Source organism: Herpailurus yagouaroundi, unplaced genomic scaffold (assembly GCF_014898765.1).
Source record: "Herpailurus yagouaroundi ecotype Mexico unplaced genomic scaffold, PumYag 203, whole genome shotgun sequence".
NCBI classification, from domain to species: Eukaryota; Metazoa; Chordata; class Mammalia; order Carnivora; family Felidae; genus Herpailurus; species Herpailurus yagouaroundi.
The window spans coordinates 14,380,885-14,394,477 of record NW_024412434.1 but is presented as its reverse complement, the minus strand read 5'-3'; the positions used below and the strand labels follow the sequence as shown (position 1 = coordinate 14,394,477).

Here is a 13,593-nt window from a genome sequence, read left to right as displayed (position 1 = left end):
ATTTATTTTTGAGAGAGAGTGAGCAGACACACAAGTAGGGGAGGGACAGAGAGAAATGGAGGCACAGAATCCGAAGCAGGCTCCAGGCTCTGAGCTGTCAGCACAGAGCCTGACGCGGGGCCCGAACCCACGAATCTCAAGATCACGACCTGAGCCAAAGTCGGACGCTTAAACGACCGAGCCACCGGGGGAACCCCCTTTTTTTAATGCCATTGTGAATGTATTGGGGAGACAGACTCCCCAGCCTCTAAATAAAGCTTTTTTTTTTTTTTTTTTTTAATTCCTTGGTCTCTTGCAGAGCAAAGCTGTTTGTGCATGGCTTCTCCGGTCTTCCTTACCCTCCCCTGCAGGCCATCCGTAGGCTAAGTTTGCCAGTATCCTCACTGCTCCTGCCCCCATCTCAGACCTCAGGTTAGACTTTATCTTCCTCTTAATCTCTCCCCCTCTCCCTCCCCCTCCCCCCCACTTCTGATTCCCCTGAGCTACTCCCTATTTACATATGCCTCTCCCTACTATCTCTATCAGAGTTTGTTCCAAAGCCTACCGAGCTAGTGTCTCCCTAAACCTCTGCCCCTCTGACTACAGCCATTCGCCCCCAGTCCCGCACCTTAGGACCTCAACCTCATACCCTGGGGCACCAGAGCCCCCTAACTCCACCCAGATCCGTACTAAGAAGGCAACGTGCCCAGAGGCAGCTGCGTTCTGAACATAACCATCAGACTTTTCCCGGCTTCGTTTTTTTCTGGCCTTTCTTAGAAAAGGGATCTTTTACCACAAGCAATCAGGACTTCAGTTGCCCTTTCTGTCCCGGAGAAGTTCACGCGAGACAACACAGGGACACGAGTTCACGGGGCAAGTCTCTGAGAGCCTTACAAATGTGAGACCCTGTTTTCGGTTCGGGTGAGCCCTGCCGGGCTGGGGCCTCCTGCTCCCGGCCTGTGGTCACCCGTGAGCCCCCTGGCCTCTGGACGGGCCGCTGGGTCCTCAGGCTGAGGGGCCCCGAGCCACCCAGCCAGCAGGAGCGGCCAGGTTTGTGGTCAGGTGAGCGGGCCGCCGGTACGGTACGAGTACATCTAAAGACCCTTCTGTTGCTCTCCTTCAAATAACTTCCAAAGGGGAATATCTTAGAAAAATCTGAGAGCATTCAAAGAACAAAGATGTGAAAGGGGCTGGGAAAGAGGACCCATGAGGAATGGGGGAAAGAAGCTAGGATTCTTAGTCTGAGGGAGAGAAGGCCCAGAGGCCATTTAACAATGGCCAGCAAGGTTTAAAGGGATATTCCTCGGGGGGGGGGGGGGGGGGGCGCCCGGCGGTGGCCCAGGCCAGCTGCTCACTGTCTCCAGTGAGGACCGAACAAAAGGAAACGCACTGGCGGCTTCCACATGAGTGATTCCAGCAAGAAAACAATCTGTGCCAAGGAGGACATCGAACCTGGGGTAAGTTATGGGGGGGGGGGAATCGGGGCCTCTCCTTGTCTGGAGCTCTTGGCAAGTGAAGGGGGGGGGGGCCCATTTTCTCGGGCAGGTCGGGGCGACCCCGTCAGGTCAGCCGGGGAGGGGGAGGGAGGGGAGGCCCGCGCAGTGTCCCCGCGTCCCTGTGGCTTCCTTCCACCCAGAGCCTCTGCGCTTTTGTCCTCGCCGCATACCTGGTTTTTGGACTCTGGCATTCGCAGAATTGAGTCAGGGAAGAGGTAAAAGGGAAGGCATGCCAGGAATGAGAACGAGGAAGAGAAATGGAGTCCTTTTCCGTGGGAGAGGGGAGGAGGCGCCGCAGGTAACTAACCGCAGGCCCTTAGTAACTGCCCTTTCCCTAGGTAAGAATCTCTCACTTTTTCATATGAAAATTAGCTTCCATATAAATACACTAATTGGCCATTCTTTTCCTTTCTTTCCAGGTTTCCTGGCATCCCTTTGTAGGCTCCCTTTACACCTCCAGAATTAGCCTGTTTCAGTCTCCCGCACAACAAAAGCCAGAGACAGATTCTTACCGTTGAATCCAAGCACTTTGCAAAGCCAAAGCCAAAATCTTTGGTATGACATTACCCAGCACTTAATTCCTAGATGTTTTTCTTAGTTTTCATTCTCTAAGGCCTTTGGGTGTCTCTCCAGCCTTCAGCTTTCTTATTGTCCAATACTAAGGGATGATCCTATGTCCCCAGAGCCAGTGTCGTTGACTCAGATGGCCCTCCGGGCACAGCCACACCCATCCGCTGGGCTGAAACGCCACCTCCCCGTGGGAGGCAGGGCCACTCCGGGAGCTGGCCAGGGATGGCTGCACTCGTGGGGTGGGAGAGTGACATCGTCTGTCTCTGGCGTCCGCTTCCACTCAGGAAAGAAGGGACATTTGTCTCAAGAGTTGCATCCAGCGTCCAAGGGTGTGCCCATGGAGGGCCCACCCTCAGGACCACCTTCCTCAGGCAGCGGCAGTCACAGGTACCAGGCTGTGAACTCCGCCGGGGCTGGACCTTCTCTGTCTTCTTCACGGTGCGTGTCCCTGGTGCCCAGGACAGTGGCTGGCACACAGTGGGAGACAAGTCGCTACTAATAGTCACAGGACAAACTGATGCCTGAGCAGAAGCAGGCCTTGGAGACCATCCATTCCTGGCCTCCATTCTAGGCTTAGAAAGTTCAGTACAGGGCCCTTCCCACCCCTGTCGGAATCCTTGAAGACCATCTGCAATGTCTCATTTCCTCGCCTGGGAATAAATACCTTTTCTTGTGAATTAGTCCATGCTGAAATGCTACTGGGTACTAAAGAATTAGTGTGTGTGTTCTCTCTCTCTCTCTCTCTCTCTCTCTCTCTCTCTCTCTCTCTCTCTCTCGGATTCTAGGCCTGAGGCTGACCTCTCCCCAGTCCCTCCGGCACCAGCCCCTCCCTTGCTTGGCAATGGGCATTCATCCCCAGAGTCAGAGGAGAAACTCCAGGGCGCCGGAATTCTTGAGTCGGTGCCGAGAAACAGCCAGCTGTAGCAGAACCCGTTGAGAGCAGAGCTGCGTGCATTTGCCAAGGGCAGATTCTGCTGGCTGCCACAGGAGCTCATGCCCACACGGCCCAACCCAAGCAGGGTGAGCACAGAGCTGGCTCTCCCAAGACAGTGATGCTTGGAGGGCCCCAGGAAGCCCTGACGTCACCCCAGCCTGGGACTGCCAGCAACTCAGCGCCCAAGGAGCCAGGCTGTGCTCCCGGAGTCCGTACTGAGGTGAGAGGCGGTGAAAACCACCACTTGGTGGCACTTCCGGCTCCCAGACCTGGCTGTGTGTGCCCCTGAACCACCCGGGAGCTTTCTGGAAGTAGATCAGCTGTGCCCTGGCCCAGATCGCAAAGGGTAGGCCCTGGAATCTGCATTTGTGAAAAATGTTTGTTTATTTTTGAGAGAGAGAGTGCGAGCAGGGGAGGAGCAGAGCGAGAGGGGGACAGAGGATCTGAACAGCGAGATCACGACCTGAGCCGAGGCCAGACACTTAACCAACTGAGCCAGTCAGGCACCCCAGACTCTGAGTTTTTAAAACCGCTCCGAGAGATTTGGACAATCCAGTTTGGGAATGGCTTCCCTAAAGGCTGATGGACCTCCATTCTCTCCCCTCTTTCTACAACTCTTTTTTTTTTAATTTTTTTTTAACGTTTATTTATTTTTGAGACAGAGACAGAGCATGAATGGGGGAGGGTCAGAGAGAGGGAGACACAGAATCTGAAACAGGCTCCAGGCTCTGAGCTGTCAGCACAGAGCCTGACATGGGGCTTGAACTCACGGACCGCGAGATCATGACCTGAGCTGAAGTCGGCCGCTTAACCGACTGAGCCACCCAGGCACCCCTCTACAACTCTTTTCTGCCCACCAGGAGGGAATCTGGCTCATCAAGTTACACAGGTTGACTGTCAGCATCAGTAAGCCTTATCTGCCATTTCCAGGATGAGCCCACGTCTGTGCTCCTGAGTCATGTGTGAGTGGACACCCCAAAGCAGAATCCCCTAACTAACATTAGTTTGGCTTTTCCTCTGTTAGGAAGTAGGAGATGAAAGGCAATTACAGCGGTGCCTGGTGGCCCACAGTTTGTGGGATCGAGCCCCACACTGGGCTCGGCCCTGACAGTGTGGACCCTGCTTGGGATTCTCTCTCCTCCCTCTCTCTCTGCCCCTCCCACCACTCGAGCGTGCATGCTGTATTTCTCAAAATAAGTAAAGTTTAAAAAGGAGAGGAGAGGAGCGGAGAGGAGAGAAAGGCAATTGCAAAATTTCATTTATTCAATTCAAGAAATCCTAGCACCTCTCTATCTCAGAGAGGGGTAGCAAAGGAGACCAAGCCACATTCCTTAATGTCAGGCGCTGGGCATCATGGTGGGAACTGGACTTGTAAACGCCTGGGCCAGAAGAGGAAGCTGATAGAAGCTCCCTTTCCTGCAGGGAAGCCATCTTTACTGGGACTGAGCTCTGGGAGGGTTATGCTCAATCGGAACCTGAAAGATAGGTGCTCTATACTGTTACCTGCAGGCTCTGGTCCCAAGCATGTTCCACATGAGGGGACACGTAAGGATTTCTGGGGTTAGCTCTGCGTCACCACTTGGCTGGCCCCAGCCCTCTCTGTTGCCTGTGCACCCGGCGCTGGGCTCTCCACTGACTCCATGGGATGGAGCCCTTGTGCTTAACCTCCAGTCCGAGGATCTGCGGCTCCAACTCTTTCAGTGGCGGGGGTGTGTGACACCTGCCCCTGATTCCAGTTCCTTCTTTGGCTTCTCTTGCCCCGTCTCTGCCCCCAAATCCTCGTCCCTATGTCCCACAGCCTCTGATCCACTGCTAGACTTCATCCACAGCCTGCTGCCAATCCCCTCTGTCTCGATTGCCCCCACTTGCCCCAACCCCACCGATTGCCTCTTGCTGGTCTCCAGAACCCTCACCACCTGCTCTTGCAAATGTCACTCTTCCCCACAGCCCCCCTCTCCTGATACCAGGTTCTGCCTGCTTCATTTCTTTCACCTGTCCTTCTCCCCTCCCCCACGACTTTCGTCTCCTTCCACCTCTAAGGGGAGCATCTGACAATACAAGTCATAAGTTCAAAGGGCACACTTGGATTTTATATATAAATAACTACCTGTTTTCTTTACTGTTACTGTCATACAGTTAGTGCCTTTTTAACCAATGAGGTCTCCTAAAACAATGCTTTTTTTTTTTAATGTTTTCATCTCTCTAAGATTTCTGTTTCTGGAGAATGATGGCAGTAGCTGCTCCTCTTCTAGACCTAAGGAGCTCGAGGTGTTCATTTATAGGAATTCTCAACCTTCACGATGCCTTGTAATGATCTAGGATGCCTTTAGAAGACACAGTGCCTGGCCTCCACCTTCCAATATTTCAGTCCAATTGGTCTGAGGTTGGGCTCTGCATCAATATTTTAAACATAATTCCCAGGAGACGCTAATGTGCAGTCAGGCTTGAGATTCACTGATTTATAGGAAAATCATTCATGATAAACGTACGTTCAAATAGTCAATTCCCGGAAGTCTTGATTTAAAGCAATGGCTCCCAACCACATCCTTCAGAGGCAAAGCGAGAAGATCTTAAAGCCCGCCCAACCTCACCCATTCCCAATTACCAGTAGAAAAGAAGTCTAGTGGAAAGGCAACAATCACATGAGTTGATGTTTCAAAACAATGCCACCTGTATCTGGAAGGTAACCCAGAAACTGTATAATTTGCTAGTGTTTTATAAGGTATTTAAAGGACAAATGGATCGGTAGCATATCACGAATGAGCTATCCCTGCGAACAGAAATGTTAGGAGAATGATATGTTATCGACTTCAGTAAAAGACACGTTGGATGAACAGCACTAGAACAATGGCACATCCATGTGTGGATTCAAGACTAGTTACTGGAAAGTCGCAGGCCAAAAATGGTGGTCATGAAAATGTGCACCATAAACACGAGCACCAGACATCACTCAAACTAACATGAACTTATTATTGAAAAGCATGACCAGCAGCCATTTGAAAGCACAACCGCACATAACACAAGGATACCAAGCATCTTTGCCTTAGTTGGCAGGAATCCCTTGAGTGTCTACACAGCACTCCCTTAATGTTACCGACGTGAAGCACAAGGCAGCCAAGGTCTTAGAATATTGATGTCGTATCATCAGTAAATGCTAGTAATGACATAGATTTAATATTAAACATAGCTATCCTTTTTTTAAAGTTCTTATTTTAATTCCAGTTAGTTCATACAGTGTTGTATTAGTTTCAGGTGTACAATATAGTGATTTCAACACTTTTCCATATTAATACCCAGTACTCATCCCAACAAGTGCACTCCTTAATCCCCCTCTCTTATTTCACCCATCCCCCACCCACTTCCCCTCTGGTAACCATCTGTCTGTTCTCTGTAGTTAAGAGCCTGTTTCTTTGTTTCTCTTTTTTTCCCCTTTGCTAGTTTGTTTTGTTTCTTAAATTCTACATAGGAGTGAAATCGTATGGTATTTGTCTTTCTCTGACTGACTTGTTTCACTTAGCATTATACTCTAGTTCCACCCATGTCATTGCAAATGGCAAGATTTCATTCTTTTTATGACTGAATAATATTCTATGTATATATATATATATATACCACACCGTCTTTATCCATTTATCCGGACACTTGGGCTGCTTCCACATCTTGGCTATTGTAAATAATGCTGCTATAAACGTAGCGGTGCATGTGTCCCTTTGAATTAGGGGTTTTTTTTACATTTGTAATGCTTATTTCTTTTTGAGAGAGAGAAAGGGACAGAGCATAAGCAGGCGAGGGACAGAGAGAGGAAGACACAGAACTTGAACCAGGCTCCAGGCTCTGAGCTGTCAGCACAGAGCCCGACATGGGGCTCAAACCCACGAACCATAAGATCATGACCTGAGCCAACGTTGGACGCATAACCAACTGAGCCACCCAGGTGCCCCTGAATTACAGTTTTTGTGTTATTTAGGTAAATACCCAGGAGTACAATTACTGGATCATAGGGTAGTCCTATTTTTTTTTTAATGTTTATTTATTTTTGAGAGAGAAAGAAGCAGAGCGAGAGGGAAACACAGAATCCAAAGCAGGCTCCAGGCTCCGAGCTGTCAGCACAGAGCCCGATGCGAGGCTCGGACTCACGAGCTGTGAGACTGTGACCGGAGCTGAAGTCAGATGCTTAACCACCTGAGCCACCCAGGTGCCCCAGGGTAGTTCAATTTTTAACTTTTTGAGGAACTTCCATACTGTTCTCCACATTGGCTACACCAGTTTGCATCCCCACCAACCATGCATGAATGTTTCCCTTTCTCCACGTCCTCACCAACACCTGTTGTTTCTTGTGGTGTTAATTTTAGCCATTCTGACAGGTGTGCTGTGTTGTTTCTTGTGGTGTTAATTTTAGCCATTCTGACAGGTGTGCGGTGATAGCTCATCGTGGCTTTGATTTGCATTTCCCTGATGGTAAGTGATGATGAACATCTTTTTATATGTTTGTTGGCCATCTGGATGTCTTCCGGGGGAAGTGTCTGTTCATGTCTTCTGCCCATTTTTTAAACGGGTTATTTGCTTTTTGGGGTGTTGAGTTGTATAAGAAACATAGCTATTCTGGGGCACCTGGGTGACTCAGTCAGTTAAGCAGCCGACTTCAGCTCAGGTCATGATCTCGCCGTCTGTGAGTTCCAGCCCCGCGTCGGGCTCTGTGCTGGCAGCTCAGAGCCTAGAGCCTGCTTCCGATTCTGTGTCTCCCTCTCTCTCTGCCCCTCCCCTGCTTGCTCTCTGTCTCTCTCTCTCTCTCTCTCTCTCTCAAAAATAATAAACATTAAAAAAATTTTTTTATTTTAAAAAAAAATTTTTTTTAACATTTATTTATTTTTGAGACAGAGAAAGACAGAGCATGAATGGGGGAGGGTCAGAGACAGGGAGACACAGAATCCGAGACAGGCTCCAGGCTCTGAGCTGTCAGCACAGAGCCCAACGCGGGGCTTGAACTCACAAACCGCGAGATCATGGCCTGAGCCGAAGTCGGCTGCTTAACCGACTGAGCCGCCCAGGCGCCCCTAAAAAAATTTTTTTTAAACAAACATAGCTATTCTTAATTAGTAGCTTAGCAATAAATAGCTCCATAAATTGAACATAAAAATGAAAAGTTATGAAATATTGCTTCATTTGCCCAAAAGAATTCCCCCAAAAGCACATATATGTTTTCATCTGTGTTAGCCTATAAGAACACACCTGATCAAGGACCATAATGTGAGATTCCTAATTTTTTGAGGGATATAATTTACTGCCCTTTGAGACAGGAAAATGGTGCTATTGTTTTTCGTGTGTGTGTGTGTGTGTGTGTGTGTGTGTGTGTGTGTGTGGGTTGAAGGATAGAGAGAGAGCATGCACACACAAGCAGAGGAGGGACAGAGGGAAAGAATCTTAAGCAGGCTCCACACCCAGCATTGAGCTCGATCCCATGACCAAAAAGATCATGACCTGAGCTGAAATCAAGAGTCAGACATTTAACAGACTGAGCCACCCAGGCACCCCTGTTATTTCTTTTAATGCATATTCAGGTACAAATCCAACCTGCCTGGTGACAAATATCTCCAGAAGCAAACATTTTTTATTCTAATGAATGCACTCATTTACTCACCTGATCTTTCAGACAAAAAAAATCATGTCTTAAAAAACTGAGAAGAGGGGCGCCTGGGTGGCGCAGTCGGTTAGGCGTCCGACTTCAGCCAGGTCACGATCTCGCGGTCCGTGAGTTCGAGCCCCGTGTCGGGCTCTGGGCTGACGGCTCGGAGCCTGGAGCCTGTTTCCGATTCTGTGTCCCCCTCTCTCTCTGCCCCTCCCCCGTTCATGCTCTGTCTCTCTCTGTCCCAAAAATAAATAAACGTTGAAAAAAAAAATTTTTTTAAAGAAAAAAAAAAAAACTGAGAAGATGCACATACCAAGTGAGGGGAAAAAAATCACTTTGGAAAGGAAATTTTCCGAGGGCAGATTTGGCATAGGCCAAATGACTTATCCAAGTCTTTGATGGAAAACAATTTTTCCCCAAAAAACTAACTTCTTAAGCTTGAGAAATAGAAAAAAAGTTAGCCTAACAAAAATAGAGCCAGTACATACTAGTATAAACTCAAATATACCGACCAAACAGGACTAGTCAGATCTGAACGTAAGAAAATCCAAAAACCTTACAAAATCTAGAGTCTTTGTCCCTAGAATTTTGAGGCTTCGCTGAAATGGAAAAATAAAAGCTTCATTTTTATTTTTTTCTTTCTCATCCTCTCAATTTCCAAAAAGAAAATAGCTGCCAGTTCTTAGAACTTTAGAAGCTTGCAATTTGCACATAATTACTTTAATAAGTATAAAATGCATCCTACAAATATAACATAATATAAGACATTTTAATTCTTCAAGTTTATTTTTTTTTTAATTTTTTTTTCAACATTTATTTATTTTTGGGACAGAGAGAGACAGAGCATGAACGAGGGAGGCGCAGAGACAGAGGGAGACACAGAATCGGAAACAGGCTCCAGGCTCTGAGCCATCAGCCCAGAGCCTGATGCGGGGCTCGAACTCACGGACCGCGAGATCGTGACCTGGCTGAAGTCGGACGCTTAACCAACTGCGCCACCCAGGCGCCCCTAATTCTTCAAGTTTAAAGCTAAGATGAGAATGGCTATTTTTAAGTTTCTGGAGGACAGGAAGTTCGTGTATTTTTTTATCTCCCGTGTTTCTTTCTCAGGTTCATGTGGACCTTCCAATACCTAGCACGATACTTTTTATATTACGGGTATTACCAAACACACTGCTTCAACTAACTGATGTGCTTCGGTGCTAGGGGAGCAGGGGAGACCCTTAGCATCTTCCAGAAGTCACCATAAGCATAACAGCTTGGCGGGAACCTCATCCCTTCCCTTGACATCCCTTCCCTTGACATCCCAAGACACACTTGCAGTCAGCCACCAGCATCTATGTTTTTTTTTTTAATGTTTACTTCTGAGAGAGACAGAACACAAGCAGGGGAGGGGCAGAGAGAGAGGAAGACAGAATCCAAAGCAGGCTCCAGGTTTTGAGCCATCAGCACAGAGCCCGATGTGGGGCTCAAACCCACAAACCATGAGATTATGACCTGCTCCAAAGTCGGATGCTCAACCGACGGAGCCACCCAGGCACCCTACCAGCATCTGTGTTTAATAGAGCTTTGCCTCAAAGTTCACCAGCCTAAGCAGCCCCTTACATTCTGGGGGACTCATCCCAACTACCTCTTTCCAACAGGGACTCTGTGGAGCAGCAACAGAACCCGCATCTGAAAAAATAAGCCTCAAGCTTTCCAGGTTGTTGCTCCTTTTATAGGGTAATCAAGCCCACACTCTCACTGCTCATTAGCATTTCCCAAACATTTTCGTAGGCTGGGGCTACTATACTAAAATACCATAGTGTAGGTGGCTTAAACGACAGAAATCGATTTCCTCACAGTTCTGGAGGTTGGAAGTCCAAGATCAAGGTGCCAGCTGATTCAGTTGCTTGTGAGAACCCTCTTCTTGGCTCACTTGCTCACTGTGTGCCCACATGGCCTTTCCTCCATGTGTGTACCTGGTAAGAGAAAGAGCGAGCTCGCTGATGTCTATTCTTACACAGAGGCTTATAGGATCATGGGCTCACCTTGATGACGTCATCTAACCCTAATTACACGCAAAGGCCCATCTCCAAATTCCATCACCTTGGGGGTTAGGGCTTCATCGTATGAATTTTGCAATGACACAAACATTCAGTCCATAATACCAAACTTTCCTGATCGTTAGGAATCCCCTAAAACACTTGATTAAAACAAACCCAAACAAAACCAGGTAGCTGCCGATGGATGTTCTGATTTCAGAAGCTTGAGACGGAGCCCTGCAATCATCCAGAATGATTCTGATGATCAGGCAAGTTTGGGAAACACTGACCTGCCCTACAATGTCTGAACTACGAGTTTACTTTCCCTCTACTGGACCCTTTTCTTCACCCCGTTTCGGCAAAATGGCAGGCCAGATTGTTTGGATACCATCATCCCTGACTCCAACACAGTTCAGGGCCAGGCGCTGGTCTCACATAAGGAGAATGGACCACTGCATCCCTGCAAAGGGTCAACCGTTCTCATGCATCACCCATCCTTTTAGTTTCCTGGATGGGCTGGAGGAGGTGAAGCCTAAAGCAAGCCCTATGGAAGAGGTAACCATGAGTCTAGCTCCAAGGATGATTTAGGCTGGAAGATGGTCCCAAGAAATGGAAGCCAATGTGCAGAACTACAATAGAAAAGAGAACGATACAAGAATACGGCTCTACAAATGTTAATCTCCCACACACTTTTTAAGAATAAATGTATCATTATCTTAAAACAAAATCAGGAAGGTATCACTGCCCCCAAGGTACGGAAAGAAATTGAATTGCTATGAATAAGCTCACAACATACATAAGCCATATGCAGGGGGGAAAAAAAAGTAACTACGGCAACCGTTCTCCGACATTAAAAAAAAGGATCAATTTATTCATTTGCCCCTTTAAAAATTCAGAGGAAATTCAATCTATCATGAGATCACTTTCACGGTGATGAATCAAATTGATAAAAATCTTCTTGCGGCTGGCTCGCCAGAAGATAGGAACAAAAATTCCTATCTAAACCTAATGCTTTCTCAGCCAACATTCTTTGCCCAGAAGATTTACAGGTTGGGGTTAAACAAGACTCCCTAGGAGAGGGATCAGCAATAGGAAATTTGCATCAGGCGGGGGAATGTTTCAGAAAAATGTCAGTGTCTAACTTCCTTCCCCACGGACACAGAAAGGAGTGAACCTCCATAACACACAGGCTTTCAGAATGGGGACTAATTTAACCCAACGGATAGGTAAACACATTTCAAATCAGCATTTTAAAAACCCACTGTAAAGGCAACTAATATTACTAACTTTATACAAGATACAACATAAAAATAGAACTCCTTTCACTGTAATATACACAAAATCAGCATTATTTTTGTTTTTTTGTTGTTTCTTTTATTTCTTTTTGTTACTGTTGTCATCGTTTCTTTTATTTCTAAGGTGCAGTCACCTTGCAGCATACCACATTATCTGGCCAGAAAGTTCACTCTCACACTTCTCCCTCCCTTCTCAAATCACATGATTGTCTTAAGAGGTCAAAAGTAAAGCCTTAAGAATGTTCTGCGGTTTGCATTTCCTGGCGAATTAAGAGGCTAACGTCTGTAGGAACTGTCATTAGTGATGCCGGTTGGTTTCCATCTGATGTTAAATCAAAATTCTCCCATTCAGAAAGGCTGTCACTGGGACCCAGGGATCACACACCTGTGGTTAATCGGGTTGAGAACTGCCATTGCTCCTGTGTCCTCATGTGACTGTAGCTGACCCGGGAGTCTTTGTCAGTAAAATGAGCCTAACCCCTTGAGTGCCTGGGCCAGGGGATAATTATGTAAAGAGATAATGGGAAGTTAGGACCCTCCCGGGGTGGTCAGAGATATCTCAGGGAATGGAAAAAGGCAGGGAGAACCAGAAAACTATCCTACTGAAGAAAAGAAATGGTCTCTGCTTTCTAGGCAACCATTAGAATTCATTTACCCTCATCGAAACCAGCATAATATTTTCTGAGCTCAGCTCCTGGTGGGGATTCCCTCCTTCCACAACCCAGATTTTCTGTTAGGATGACCTTCCTATGACAAGCCAATGAATAACGGTTTTATCAGAGCTCTTTGAAAGGCCCTTGGCTTGTGCACACCTCCAGTGCTCACCATGAAAGGAAGCATATGGAAAATTTTAAGAGTTTATTGAGCATAAATGGATTGGAATTGGGCAGCACCAAAACAGAAGTAGTTAGAGTGCTTCTCTGACAGGAGCCAAGGAAAAGACTCTTATAGAGAAAAGACAGAAGCAAAGAAAGGAAATTGTTTGATTGGCCGTAGCTTAAAGCCTAATTATCTCTTATGATTGGCTGTCCTGAGGCTTCAATTTCATAACTTTGTGGCATTTACAGGCTTAGATTTGGGTTTGCTTAGGTAGGTCGCCATGGCATTAGAGCCACCTCAGCCAAATGGCCACCTTGTTTAACCAATTTAACATCAGCGATATTGAGCAGTAGGAAAACAAAATAAATAACAGCCCTGTGTACAGTACTATTTGACATGCTAATCATTTAAGAGCCTAGTCCTTTATTATAAGAATTAGTTAATAAGCGGGGCGCCTGGGTGGCTCAGCCGGTTAAGCGTCCGGCTTCGGCTCAGGTCATCATCGAGAGGTTTGTGAGTTCAAGCCCCTCGTCGGGCTCTGTGCTGACAACTCGGAGCCCGGAGCCTGCTTTGGATTCTGTGTCTCCCCCACTCTCAGCCCCTCCCCCACTCATGCTCTGTCTCTCTCTTTCAAAAATAAGTAAACATTAAAAAAAATTTAAAGAGGGGCGCCTGGTTGGCGCAGTCGGTTGAGCGTCCGACTTCAGCCAAATCACGATCTCGCGGTCCGGGAGTTCGAGCCCCGCGTCAGGCTCTGGGCTGATGGCTCAGAGCCTGGAGCCTGTTTCCGATTCTGTGTCTCCCTCTCTCTCTGCCCCTCCCCCGTTCATGCTCTGTCTCTCTCTGTCCC

At 47.4% G+C, this 13,593-nt stretch overlaps 1 long non-coding RNA gene across 1 annotated transcript; it reads left to right on the top strand.

Moving 5' to 3' along the window:
- Nucleotides 1–1,348: 1,348 nt before the first annotated feature.
- Nucleotides 1,349–2,722, top strand: LOC121014583 (uncharacterized). The gene is made up of 2 exons (XR_005783286.1): nt 1,349–1,436; nt 1,895–2,722. It is a non-coding gene; the product is annotated as an uncharacterized LOC121014583 (long non-coding RNA).
- The last annotated feature ends 10,871 nt before the right edge of the window (nt 2,723–13,593 follow it).